This window comes from Loxodonta africana, chromosome 3 (genome assembly GCF_030014295.1).
Source record: "Loxodonta africana isolate mLoxAfr1 chromosome 3, mLoxAfr1.hap2, whole genome shotgun sequence".
Taxonomy (NCBI): Eukaryota; Metazoa; Chordata; class Mammalia; order Proboscidea; family Elephantidae; genus Loxodonta; species Loxodonta africana.
In genome coordinates this window covers 8,002,740-8,016,145 of record NC_087344.1, presented here as the reverse complement: position 1 = coordinate 8,016,145, position 13,406 = coordinate 8,002,740, and positions in this window count along the sequence as shown.

The following is a 13,406-nucleotide window of genomic DNA, read 5'->3' as shown; positions in this document are numbered from 1 at the left end:
GGTAAAGTACAGGGTCAGTGGAGAAGAGGAAGACTCTCAATAAGATGGATTGACACAGCGACTACAACAATGGGCTCAAACATAGCAACGATTGTGAGGATGGCACAGGACCGGGCAGTGTTTCGTTCTGTTGTACACAGGGGCGCTATGAGTCGGAACCACCTGGACGACACCTAACGACAACAACAAAAAGAGCCTTGGTGGTGTAATAGTTAAGTGCTAGGCTGCTAACCAAAAGGTTGGTGGTTCTAACCCACCTAGTGGCTTCTTGGGAGAAAGACCTGGAGATTTGCTCCCATAAAGATCACTACCAGGAAAACCCTATGGGGCAGTTCTACTCTGTCACATGGGGTCGCCATGAGTTGGAATGGACTTGACGGCACATAACAACAACAAACATACCCTGAACTTCCCACTGTGCCCAGGAAGGTGTGGACACCCACTCGCCCCCGGAGCCTGCAGACCTCGGTGTTCTCCAGTGCCCCCCACCACCTCTCCAGCCTCCCTCCATCTTCCCGCGGCTGCCCCATGCCAGGCTCCTGTTTAGTTTAATAATCTGCCTAAAGTTTAATTGTTGTTTTATTCATCCGTGACCTTTCCCTCTCATCTGAAGACATATTATTGCTAATCTACAAATTTCAAGAACCACATTTATTTGCAAAACCAATTACCTGCCTATGCAAATGACCTCTCTCTCCACGCCTGCCTCCCTGGCCAGCTGGCTGGGGGTATGTTTTGTGGGGGGAGGACCCATTGCCCACCCCGATGGGGCCACTGCTCAAACACTCGGCTGCAAACTTATCTATAATTCCTCTGAGTGGGGCAGCCCTCTCAGCCCCGGAGTTAATTAGAATCTCAGTAATCAAGAGAGGTTCTGACCCCAGGCCTCTCAGCTCTGACCCCCTACAGGGCCTCTTGAAGTGGTCAGAGATGCTGATTGCCTTCCCGCCTGGCCCTTCTGCTGGGAATAATGCCTGCCCATTCATTCATTCATTAGTTTGATTGTTGTTGCTGGGTGCCATCCAGTCAATTCCAACTCATAGGGACCCCGTGTGACAGAGTAGAACTGCCCCATGGGGTTTTCTCGGCTGTCATCTTTACAAAAGCAGACCTCCAGGTCTTTCTCCTGAAAAGCCGCCAAGTGCTTAACCATTGCACCACTGGGGCTCCTTATTCATTGGTTCATGCATCCAAATATCTACATTGGGTGCCTGATGTCCACCAGGCACTGTTCTAGGCTCTGGAGGCAGGGCAGGGAAACAAGCAGGACAGAGGGAAGAAGTCCCCGTCTCTGTGGGGTGGACAGTCTGGGAGAAATGAAACAGGTGAGATAACAAAGGAAAATTTATAGCATGGCACATGGTATGAATTGCAAGAAGAAAAAAGCAGGGGAGGGGGATGGAGTGTGCTGGGATGGGTGGGCAGGGGCGTGGGCCCCCTTCTCCCTGACTCACCCTACCCACCCATCCATCTAGCCATCCATCCAATCAGTCATCCACCCACCCTCCCATCCCCTGTGCCTCTATCTCCCCATCCCCACCCACTTCTCACTCATGCTGTTAGCCACACACTCACACATCAGGCCACCCATCCCCATCCATCCCCATCCATCCTCCCATCCCCCATCCACCCATCTAACCACCCACCCACCCATCCAACCATCCATCCATCCATCCTCCCATCCCCCATCCACCCATCTAACCACCCACCCACTCATCCGACCATCCATCCATCCTCCCATCCCCCGTCCACCCATCTAACCACCCACCTACCCATCCAACCATCCATCCCCCCATCCACCCATCTAACCACCCACCCACCCATCCAACCATCCGTCCATCCTCCCATCCCCCGTCCACCCATCTAACCACCCACCCATCCATCCAACCATCCATCCATCCTCCCATCCCCCGTCCACCCATCTAACCAACCACCCACCCATCCAACCATCCGTCCATCCTCCTGTCCCTGTTTACCCATCCCCCATTCTCTATCCCATCCCACCCACCATAGCCCCACCCACCTGTCCACCCATCCCTTACCTACCCACACACCCACTATGCACCCACTCATCCAACAACCACCCATTTATCCTCCCATCTCTGATCCCCCGCCCCCACCCAGCCACTGATTTTTAAAATGCCAAGCTTGGTCCTACCCCAGGACCTTTCCACTTGCTGTTCCCTCTGCCGGGAAAGTGCTTCCCACACCTCCTGGCATAATCTCAGCTTACATGTCACCTCCTCAGGGAAGCCTTCCCTGACTACCCAAGCTAGAGGGTGTATCCCCTAGACCATTTCTGTCCCCTTGCTCTGTTTTAATGTGCTTTATGGCTCTTACCACTTCCTGAAATTATATTATGCATTTATGTGTTATTATCTGTCTTGCTCTTCTTCAATATCAGCTCCTTGAAGACAGAGGAGCTGTCTGTTTCGTCTCCAGCTGTATTCCCAGCACCCAGAACAGTGTTTGGGCACTTGACAAATATTTGTTGAATAGATGAATGAATAAATGGATGGATGGATGAGGCAGGAGGCCATGATGTGACAGCATCTCACTGTGGTCATCTTGGTGCTGACCCTTCCCCAGAGCCTCCTGGAGTGGTCGTTGCTTTCTCGTTTCCCCGCTGAGAACAAGGAGGCTGCTTGGAGTGGGCGACTACTGAAGGGGTCACCCAGATTGTCCCTGGGGCCCCTGCAGCTCTCGGGCATGAGGAAAGGGCACAGAGGTCATGGATGGGAGCCTGGGCTGGGAGGCAGGTCCCTGCCAGTCCCTGGTCCTTAAGGTTTCTCTCTGTCTGGGCAGTGGAGGAGGATGGCTGGCCGCACCCTGCTTCCCTTGCTTTTGGAACCCACATCCTGCTTCCCTCCCACCTCTCTGGCCACACCCTCTCTCCTGCTTTGCCTTCTTGTTGCCTCCTGTGGCTAATCCTTGACTCTGTCCCCTTGACATGGCCCAGGTCCCTCAGATCTAGCGGGACGCAAACTACAGTCAGCAACTTCCCCCCAAGCCCACTCCTCACGGAGGTTCCTCTCCCCAGAGTCAGCCCCATCGGCCCCGCCCTTGAGCCTGACACCAGACATCTGCCTCTTTGCACATGCTGTTCCCTCTGCTGTCACACCCTTCCTTCTTAGAGCCTTCCTGCCACCCTCCAACTTAAGCCCCACTCCAGTCATATAGCTCGGAGCAGCTTGAGTCTTTCTTTAAGGAACCACCATGATTTCAGTGTTTGTTCATTTAACATGTATCTTCCTGACTAGACAAGAAGCGCCAATTGAGCAGAGGCCTCAGCTGTTGTTTTCTTCCTTGTATCTCCAGCACCCAGAGCACAAAGGATCTAATTAATCAATGAGTGGGAGGGGATGAGTGGATGGGTAGGGGATAGGTGGTGGGTGGATGAGTGGACAGGGAGATGGGAGGCTGGGTGTGTGGGTAGATGGGTGCATGGATGGAAGCATGGGTGGGGGATGGTGGGTGAGTGGGGATGGGTGTGAGGACAGGGAGATGAGAGGATGGATGGTTGGCTGTTTGGGTGGCTGGAGGATGGAGGCATGGGGGATGGGAGGATGGATGGGTGGATAGATGGTGGGTAGGTGACTGGATGAAGGATGGGTAGATGGATGGGTGGGGCTGTGGGTGGGTGGAAGAGTGGATGGGGGTGGGAGGATGGTTGGGTGGGTACATGGATAAGAGCATGGGTGAGAGGTGGGTAGGTGGATGGGGATGGGGGTGGGAGGCCAGGGAAGTGAGTGGATGGATTGGTGGTTGGATGAATGGGTGGATGGATGGGTGAGTTTGTGGATGGTGGCGTTAGTGGAGATGGGTGGGTGGATGCATGGGGTGGTGTATGGTGGGTGGCAGTTGGGGGGACAGGGAGATGGGAGGATGGACGGATGGTTGAGGGAATCGGTGGGTTGGGTGGGAGATGGGAGGAGGGAAAGGTGGTGTTTGGATGAGTGGGTGGATGGTGGGAGGTGGGTGGATGGTTGAGGGATGGGTGGGTGGATGGGTGGGGCTATGGGTGGGAGAATGAGTGAGGGGGATGGGTGGGTGGGAGTACGATGGGTGATTGGTGACCCTGACTTTGATGAGCTGGGCTGCCTGTGGCAGTGGACCCCATGAAGCCCCCATCCTGCCCTTGCCCAAAGGCTCCGAGGACTCAGCAGACCTGTCGGGTTGGGGGCGGGGGCACAAATGGTGGCCCAGGCCGCTTGCTCATTCTGCCGGCTCAGATCGTCTGGGATGGGGAGCTGGGGGAGCCAGGCCTGCTCGTGAGGTTCCTCGGTGCCCTTCACTTTCCACGACTGTGCTCCCGCTTCCCACAGCCGAACACATCCCCCCTGACAAGGGCCCCACTTTTAGCCGGGAACACGGCCCCCAGCCCCCCTCCACCTCTTCACTTGATTCAATCCTGGCCGCCCGCCGATTCAATTATTCTGCTGCCAGGGTGGCTGGCAATTTTCTGCAGGGGCCGAGAAGCTGCTTCAGTGTCTGTGTGACTTTTAGCAGCAAGGAGACTCAGAGACAGAGAGAAAGAGTGAGTAGAGGAGAGAGACAGAGACACAGAGAATATCAGACAGTCAGAGAAAAAGCCAGAGACAGAGAGACAGAGAAAGTCAAAGTCACAGAAAAAGACAAAGAGACAGAGTGATGCAGAGTCGAGGTTAATCCCACCCCCACGACCTCAATGAGGTTTTCAGTTTTTCCAAAAGCCCATCTGCCTGCAAAGATCCCACAGAGAGCTCCCCTTGTGACTTCATTTCACTCCCTCCTCTTCTATCAACACACACACTTCACGGGGAGCAAAATTCCCAGGCTGGGGAGGACTTTGCTAATGGCCTGAACAGCCCAGAGATGAACAAGCTGTTGGAAGGTAGTGACTTCCTCATCCAGGCAGGAATCCAAGCAGAGGTCATGGGACAGAAGTTCCTTACAGATCTCGGATGTGGTCAGTGTCCTTTTCTCTGTATTGGGTCCTTTAATGTTTTTTGAGCACTTGTTAGGTGGCAGGGGCTGAGGTGAAGTGAGCAAGGCAGAGAGCTGATGGGAGGAGGTGAGAGCAGGGAGCCATGTGAGTATCTGAGGGGGGAGGGCATTCCAGGCAGAGGGAACAGCCCATGCAAGGCCCTGAGGCAGGACTGGGCCTGGTCAGTTGGAGGAATAGCAAGGAGGCCTCTGTGGCTGGAGCAGAGTGAGCAAGGGGAAGAGAGGAGGAGGGGAGGGCATGGGAGAAATGGAAACTAACTATGCAAGGGAAGTCAAGAGGGCTTCATGGAGGAGGTGACATTGGAGCAGAGACTTGGAGGCTGAGGAAGAGCCAGCTATGGGGAGATCTGGGGTAAACAGCATTCCAGGTAGAAGGAACAGCCATGTGAAGGCCCTGAGGTGGGACTGGGCCTGAGAGTTAGAGGAATAGCGGAGGAGGCCTGTGGGGAGTGAGTGAGGGGGAGAGAGCAGGGGTGGCAGGGAGGGGACAGGGCAGGTTGTGCAGGGGCTTGTGGACTTCGGGGAGGACTTGGGCTTTTACCCTGAGGGAGGTAGGAGCCCTGGAGGGCTGTAAGCAGAGGAGGGACGGGCTCCCTACTACTGTAGGGGAATATTCTCCCACCACTTTGCTGTGTGACCTTGGAGTTTGTCCCCTTCTCTGGTTCCTGAGTCCCTCTGTACACACCATGGTGATAGATGGGGAGTGTCTTCCAGCTCCCACCCCTGTGCTCCCCACAGCACCCCCGGGGCCCTGCGCTGACTCCTCGACTGTATCATGGCTGATTACCTGAAAGTGTGAACTGTCCCGGGAGTTCTGCAGGCAGTAATGAAATCACCTAATCTCGTCATCAGAGACTTAACAGGGACGTCCTCACCGGCGGGCACTGATCTCTGGGGAGAGATTCCCAAGGCTCCAGCAAGGAGAGAAAACACTTCTTCCCATTCTGCCTTCCCTGCCAGGAGCTTAGACAAAATCGGTTGCTCCCCAGAGAGGCACTGGGGGCTGTCTTACTCATTCAGGCAAGTTAGCAGTTGTAGATGAAGCTTAAGTTCTGGCCGTGCCCCGTATTGCTATGTGGCCCTGGGCAATTCCCCACCCTCTCTGATTCTCAGTTTCTCTACCCTGGCCCCTGACACAGCTTCTGGGCTGGTCCTGAGGGGCTGATGTATAGAAAACACAAGGTGAGGCTACCCCCCCAAAAAACACTGGCTGTATGGATTCTACTCACCTGCTAACCTAAAAGCTGGCTGCCCAAACCTACTCAGCTGCACCTCGGAAGAAAGGCCTGATGACCTACTTCGTTTAAGATTATAGCCAAGAACAACAATTGATCCCTATTTGCCTGTAGCAACACAGGGAAGAGGGGAGTCAGGAATAGGAGGAGGAAAAGGAACATGTGGCTAATTGTCTCGGTGAACAACTGCTTCCTTTGCCGTGAGACTAGAAGAACCACATGGTGCCTGGCTACCACTACTCAACAGTTTAATCAAAGATTTGGTAGAAGAATTCTGATCAAAAGGGGGAAAACGCAGGACAGAATTTCAAATTCTCATGGAATCCAGACTTTCTGGAGCCATAGAGGCTGAATGAACCCCTGAAACTATTGCCCTGAGATAGTCTTTAAACCTTAAATCAAAAACCCCCCCTGAAGCCTTCTTAAAACCAAACAACAATTTAACTTTACTAGTAACGAATGTCTGCCTTGAGCAGTGTGCTCTTTTAAGAACTATCTCTATGGGATCAAGTTGACAATGGCAACTTGAAAGGTTAGATGAGAAGCTTAGGGGGAGGAACAACTTGGAAAGGAGGGTGAGAATGGTTGCACAACTTGAATGTAATCAGTGTCACTGAATTGTACATGGGGAAACTGTTGAATTGGTGTATGTTCTGCTGTGTATGTTCTCAATGACGACAACAACAAATAAAATTAAAAAAAAAGAACACGGGCACCTGGGATTGGTTCCCAGCATTGTCATTCATTAGCTGGGACACCTCAGGCTTCCCATCTTCCAGTATCATGACTGTTTTAATTACCTAGTAGAGCCCTTGATGACAAAAAATTTCTTGAATTATTGGGACAAATCGAAGAGGAATGGCATTGCATTCATCATCAAAGAGAACATTTCAAGTTCTACCCTGAAGCACAACTCAGTCAGTAATAGGATAATATCCATATGCCAACAAGGAATACGAGTTAATACGACTATTATTCAAATTTACCCACCAACCACTAAGGCCAAAGATGAAGAAATTAAAGACTTTTACCAACTTTTGCAGTCTGAAACTGATCGAACATGCAATTAGGATGCATTGATAATTACTGGTGATTGGAATGTGAAAGTTGGAAACAAAGAAGAAGGATCCGTAGTTGGAAAATATGACCTTGGTGATAAAAACGATGCTGGAGATCATGTGATAGAATTTTGCAAGGCCAACGACTTCTTCATTGCAAATACCTTTTTTTCACCAACATAACGCCAACTATACAAATGGATCTTGCCGGATAGAATACACAGGAATCAAATCGAATGCATCTGTGGAAAGAGATGATGGAAAACCTCAATATCATCAATCAGAACAAGGCCAGGGGCCAACTGCAGGACAGACCGTCAATTGCTCATATGCAAGTTCAAGTTGAAGCTGAAGAAAATCAGAGCAAGTCCACAAGAGCCAAAGTATGACCTTGAGTATATCCCACCCGCATTTAGACACCATCTCAAAAATAGATTTGATGCGTAGAACACTAATGATGGAAGACCAAACGAGTTGTGGGATGACATCAAGGATATCATACATGAGAAAAGCAAGAGGTCATTGTAAAGACAAGAAAGAAAGAGAAGATCGAAATAGATATCAGAAGAGACTCTGAAACTTGCTCTTGAATGTTGAGTAGGTAAAGCGAAAGGAAGAAGCGATAAAGTAAAAAAGCTGAACACGAGATTTCAAAAGGTAGCTAGAAAAGACAAAGTATTATAATGACATGTGCACAGAGCTGTAGATAGAAAACCAAAAGAGAAGAACACACTTGGCATTTCTCAAGCTGAAAGAACTGAAGAAAAAATTCAAAACTCTGTGGCAATAGCGAAGGATTCTACGGGCAAAATACTGAATGACACAGGAAGCATCAAAAGAAAACGGAAGGAATACACAGAGTCACTGTACCAAAAAGAACTGGTCAACATTCAGTGATTTCAGGAGGTGGCATATGATCAAGAACCGATGGCACTGAAGGAAGAAGTCCAAGCTGCTCTGAAGGCATTGGCAAAAAACAAGGCTCAAGAATTGATAGAATACCAACTGAGATGTTTTAACGAACAGATGCAGCGCTGGAGGTGCTCACTAGTAAATGCCAAGAAATTTGGAAGACAGCTACCTGGCAAACCAAGTGGAACCAAAAAAAAAAAAAAAACAAAACCAAACCTGCTGCCGTCAAGTCGATTCCAACTCATAGCAACCCTATAGGCCAGAGTAGAACCGCCCCATAGGGTTTCCAAGGAGCGCCTGGTGGATTCGAACTGCTGACCTTTTGGTTAGCAGCTGTAGCACTTAACCACTACACCACCAGGGTTTCCACCAACTGGAAAATAATCCATATTTATGCCTATTCTCAAGAAAGGTGATCCAACTAAATGCAGAAATTATCAAACAATATCATTAATATCACAAGCAAGCAAAATTTTGCTGAAGATCATTCAAAAACGGCTGCAGCAGTATATCGACAGGGAACTGCCAGAAATTCAGGGCGGTTTCAGAAGAGGACGTGGAACCAGGGATATCATTGCTGATGTCAGATGGATCCTGGCTGAAAGCAGAGAATACCAGAAGGATGTTTACCTGTGTTTTATTGACTATGCAAAGGCATTTGACTGTGTGGGTCTTAACAAATAATGGATAACATTTTGGAGAATGGGAATTCCAGAACACTTAATTGTGCTCATGAGGAACCTGTACACGGATAAAGAGGCAGTCGTTTGAACATAACAAGGGGATGCTGCATGGTTTAAAGTCAGTAAAGGTGTGTGTCAGGGTTGTATCTTTTCACCATACCTATTCAACCTGTATGCTGAGCAAAGAATCTGAGAAGCTGGATGACATGAAGAAGAACGGGCATCAGGATTGGAGGAAGACACAATCTTGTTTGCTACAAGTGAAGAGGACTTGAAGCACTTACTGATGAAGATCAAAGACCACAGCCTTCAGTATGGATTACACCTCAACGTAAAGAAAACAAAAATCCTCACAACTGGACCAATAAGCAGGTTCATGATATATGGAGAAAAGATTGAAGTTGTCAAGGATTTCATTGTACTTGGATCCATAATCAACGCCCATGGAAGCAGCAATCAAGAAATCAAATGATGCATTGCGTTGGGCAAATCTGCTGCAAAAGACCTCTTTAAAGTATTAAAAAGCAAAGATGTCACCTTGAAGACTAAGGTGTGCCTGACCCAAGCCATGGTGTTTTCAATCGCCTCATGTGTGTGAAAGCTGGACGATTAATAAGGAAGACCGAAGAAGAATTGACGCCTTTGAATTGTGGTGCTGGCGAAGAATATTGAATATACCACGGACTGCCAAAAGAACGAACAAATCTGTCTTGGAAGAAGTACAACCAGAATGCTCCTTAGAAACAAGGACGGAGAGACTTCGACTCACATACTTTGGACATGTTGTCAGGAGGGATCAGTCCCTGGAGAATGACAGATGCTTGATAAAGTAGAAGGTCATGGAAAAAGAGAAAGGACTCTGAATGCTGAAGCCTAACAACAATTGGGAGGAGGGCGCAGGAGCGGGCAGTGTTTCGTTCTGTTGTACATAGGGTTGCTAGGAATCGAAACCGACTCAATGGCGCCTAACAACACATAACAAACAACAGAGTCCCTGGGTGGTACAAACAGTTAAGCACTCAGCTACTAACTAAAAAGTTCAAGGTTTGAGTTCACCCAGAGGCACCTTGGAAGAAAAGCCTGGTGATCTACTTCCAAAACAACCAGCCATCGAAACCCCTAGGGAACAAGTTCTAGCCTGCCAGCAACGGGGTTGCCATGAGTCCCAGTCGATTCATAACACCTGCTTAGTTCCTGGGTGGTGAGGACGGTCAATGTGCTTGGCTGAAAGGCCTGCGACCTACGTCTGAAAAATCAGTCACTGAACCCTGTGATGCACAGGTTCTATTCTGATCCACGCGGGGTGGCCGGGAGTCAGAGTCGACACAGTGGCAACTACTAGTCTTTTTGCGAGGTCCTTGGGTTTTGGAAAGAGCCTCCATGTCTGCTCCACGAACAGCTGGATCTAGGGTGGCAGGGAGGGGTCCTGCCTGTGGCCACCAAAGGGGCAGCATGCTCGGCCCAGCTCCCGCTTTGCTCCTGAGCCCTCCCAGGAGAGCGGGTGGCAAAGGAGGGTACTGGGATGTCCGGTGAGGCGGAACTGAACATTTTTTAGTCAGGAGAAGCTGCCAACCACCTTTTCTTTGCAGAGCGCCGACACCTAAACTCCTCGAAGCAGAACTTCTTTATTTCGGGAGAGACAATTGAATGAATTCCTTTTAGTTTTATTCATATTTAAGGTAAGTAGGTGCCCATTGTTCTAGAGGCGTGGTGGTGATGAGAAACCCTGACGCTGATCGTATCGGTCGGCCATTGCTGTGTACCTAACAAACCAAACCAAACCAAACCCAAACCCAAACCCATTGCTGTCAAGTCTGTTCTGACTCACGGCGACCCCATTACAGAGTAGAACTGAGCTCCAGAGGGTTTCTTAGCTGTAATCTTTACGGAAGCAGATCGCCAGTCCTTTCTTCCGTGCCACTGCTGGCTGGGCTTGAACCATCAACCCTTAGGTTAGTAGCTGAGGGCAAACTGCACCACACAGGGACCTCGTGTACCTAACAAACACTCCCAAGTCCAATGGCTTGAAGCACTAAGCATTTATTTTGGTTCATGAATCTACTGATCAGCTAGACCATTCTTTTTTAATTTATTTTAATTCTGGTGAGATACACACAGCAGGACGTACACCCGTTCGTCGGTTTCTACACGTACAGTTCAACGGCGTTGGGTACATCCTTCAGAGTGTGTCGTCTTCTCGCGGTCTCTCCGCATGTTGCTTCACCGCGACTGACTTAGACTCGCTGCACCCAAACTTCTCGTCTGTGCTTTAGAGTTACTGTTGACAAGTTGATCTCATGTAGATAATTCTGTAAAAGAGTGCAATGCTCACGGAGAACATTTTTTACTAGTTTAGCTGAACATTTGCTTGGTTTAAAGATGCCTTCAGGGGATAATTTGGTTGATGGTTTGAAGATGGAAACCCTGGTGGTGTAGCGGTTAAGTGCTACGGCTGCTAACCAAAGGGCCAGTAGTTCAAATCCACCAGGCGCTCCTTGGAAACTCTACGGGGCAGTTCTACTCTGTCCTATAGCGTTGCTATGAGTCGGAATGGACTCGACAGCACTGGGTTTGGTTTGGTTTGAAGATTTCCTCAGAGCTATAGACTCCAGGGTTCCTCCAGTCTCATTAGGCCCAGTAAGTCTAGATTATGTAAGAAATTTAAAGTCTGTTTCACAATTTTACCCCCTTTTGATCAGGATTCAGCTATTGATCAAAATGTTCAATAATGGCAGCTGGGCACCAGGCTGCATAATTCTTCTGGTTTTGAATGGGCTTGTGCCTGCCTCTGCAGTCAACTCTGGGTTGGACGGGCAGTTCTGCTGATCTTGGTTGGGGTCTTTTTCTTGTATGGGAGTTGAGCATGGTGGCTGGGACATCTGGCCTCTCCTCCACGTGGCCTCTCATCTTCTGGAAGAGTAGCCTGGGGTTGTTTACAAGGCAGCCGGGCTCCAAGAGAGTAAGCAGAACTGTGCAGAGCCTCCTGAATTTGGAAGCAGCTCCTACTCTGTTTGAACCTTGAGATGACTGTGGCCTTGCCCAACACCTTGATTGCAGCCTTTTGAGAAACCCTGAAGCAGAGGACCAGCGAAGACCTAGCCCGGAGTCCTGAGCCACAGAAACTGGGAGCTCATAAATGTATGTTGTTATAACCTTCTAAGATTTTGGTGAATTTTTACACAGCAGTAGATAACTAATACTAATACTTGGACAAAGGCCAGAGTCCCTTAAGTGGTACAAAGGGTTAAGCGCTGAACTGCTAGCTGAAAGGTTGATGGTTGGAGTCCACCCAGAGGTGCCTCAGAAGAAAATCCAGGTGATCTACATCTGAAAAACCAGCCACTGAATACCCAGTCTTTTCTGAGCTTCTGCTCCTGGGCGGTCTTCGTATGGCTTGGCCTCTCTCTTCCTGCATCTCTGCTTTTCTCGCTTGCTTGCTTAATCTTTTTTATCTCAAAAGAGATTGATATAAGATACATCCTACACTAATCCTGCCTCATTAACATAACAAAGACAACCCATTCCCAAATGGGATTCTAACCACAGGCATAGAGGTTAGGATTTACAACATGTATTTTTGGGAGACACAATTCAATCCATAACATTCCACCCTTTGGCCCTCCAAATTTCATGCCCTTTATTTACATACAAAACACATTCACCCATCACATCAGCCCAAAAGACTTAAATCAACTCTGAGTCTAAAATCTCATCTTCTGAATCATCTAAAATCAAATATGGGTGAGACTTTAGGTGTATTCTATCCTGGGGAAAAATTAGTCTTCATCTGTGAACCCGTGAAACATAGAATACAAGTTATCTGCTTCCAAAGTACAATGGTAGAACAGGCGCAGGGTAGACATTTCCATTACAAATGGGAGAAATTGGAGGGAAAGAAGGGATGGTGGGCATGAAGCAAGTCCAAAACCCAGCAGAACAAATTACATTAGCTCTCAAGACTTGAAAAGAATCCTCTCTGTTCTCTGAGACCATCTAGGCAATGGCCCTGCCCTCCAGACTCTGGGTGTTGACCACACCCTCTGGATTCTGGGTGGAGGCTCCTCAGCCCTGGGCTTCAGCTCCACCTTCCAGGTCAACTGGGATGGCAACTCTGCTCCCTTGGCTTTGGGCAGCCCCATTTTAGGCCAACTGAGAGATGATTCCACTCCCTTGGCACCCCTCCTCCAGAAGCCTCCCTCTACCATTCTTCTGCCCCTTGGGCATGGCAGCCCCACCCCCTCAGCTTTGGACCACAGATTGGGCCCCATGCCCCTGGCACTTGTGAACTGAGTTGGTGAAGATCTGATGCTTTCAAACCTAGGAGGCCGTGGCCCCACCCTTTGAGATCCACCAGGCTGTGGTTTACTCTTTGAAATCGAGGTAGTCCTGCTTTACAAGCTCCTTCCAGCAGTTCTGCTGATCTCCAAGCTGCTACATGGATGGTTCTTTTCTTTTCTTGGAGGACAACAGATGTAGCTCCTTTGGCCTATTTCCTGCCTGTAGAATTCCAAGAGGCAGACAGTGTTTCCTTT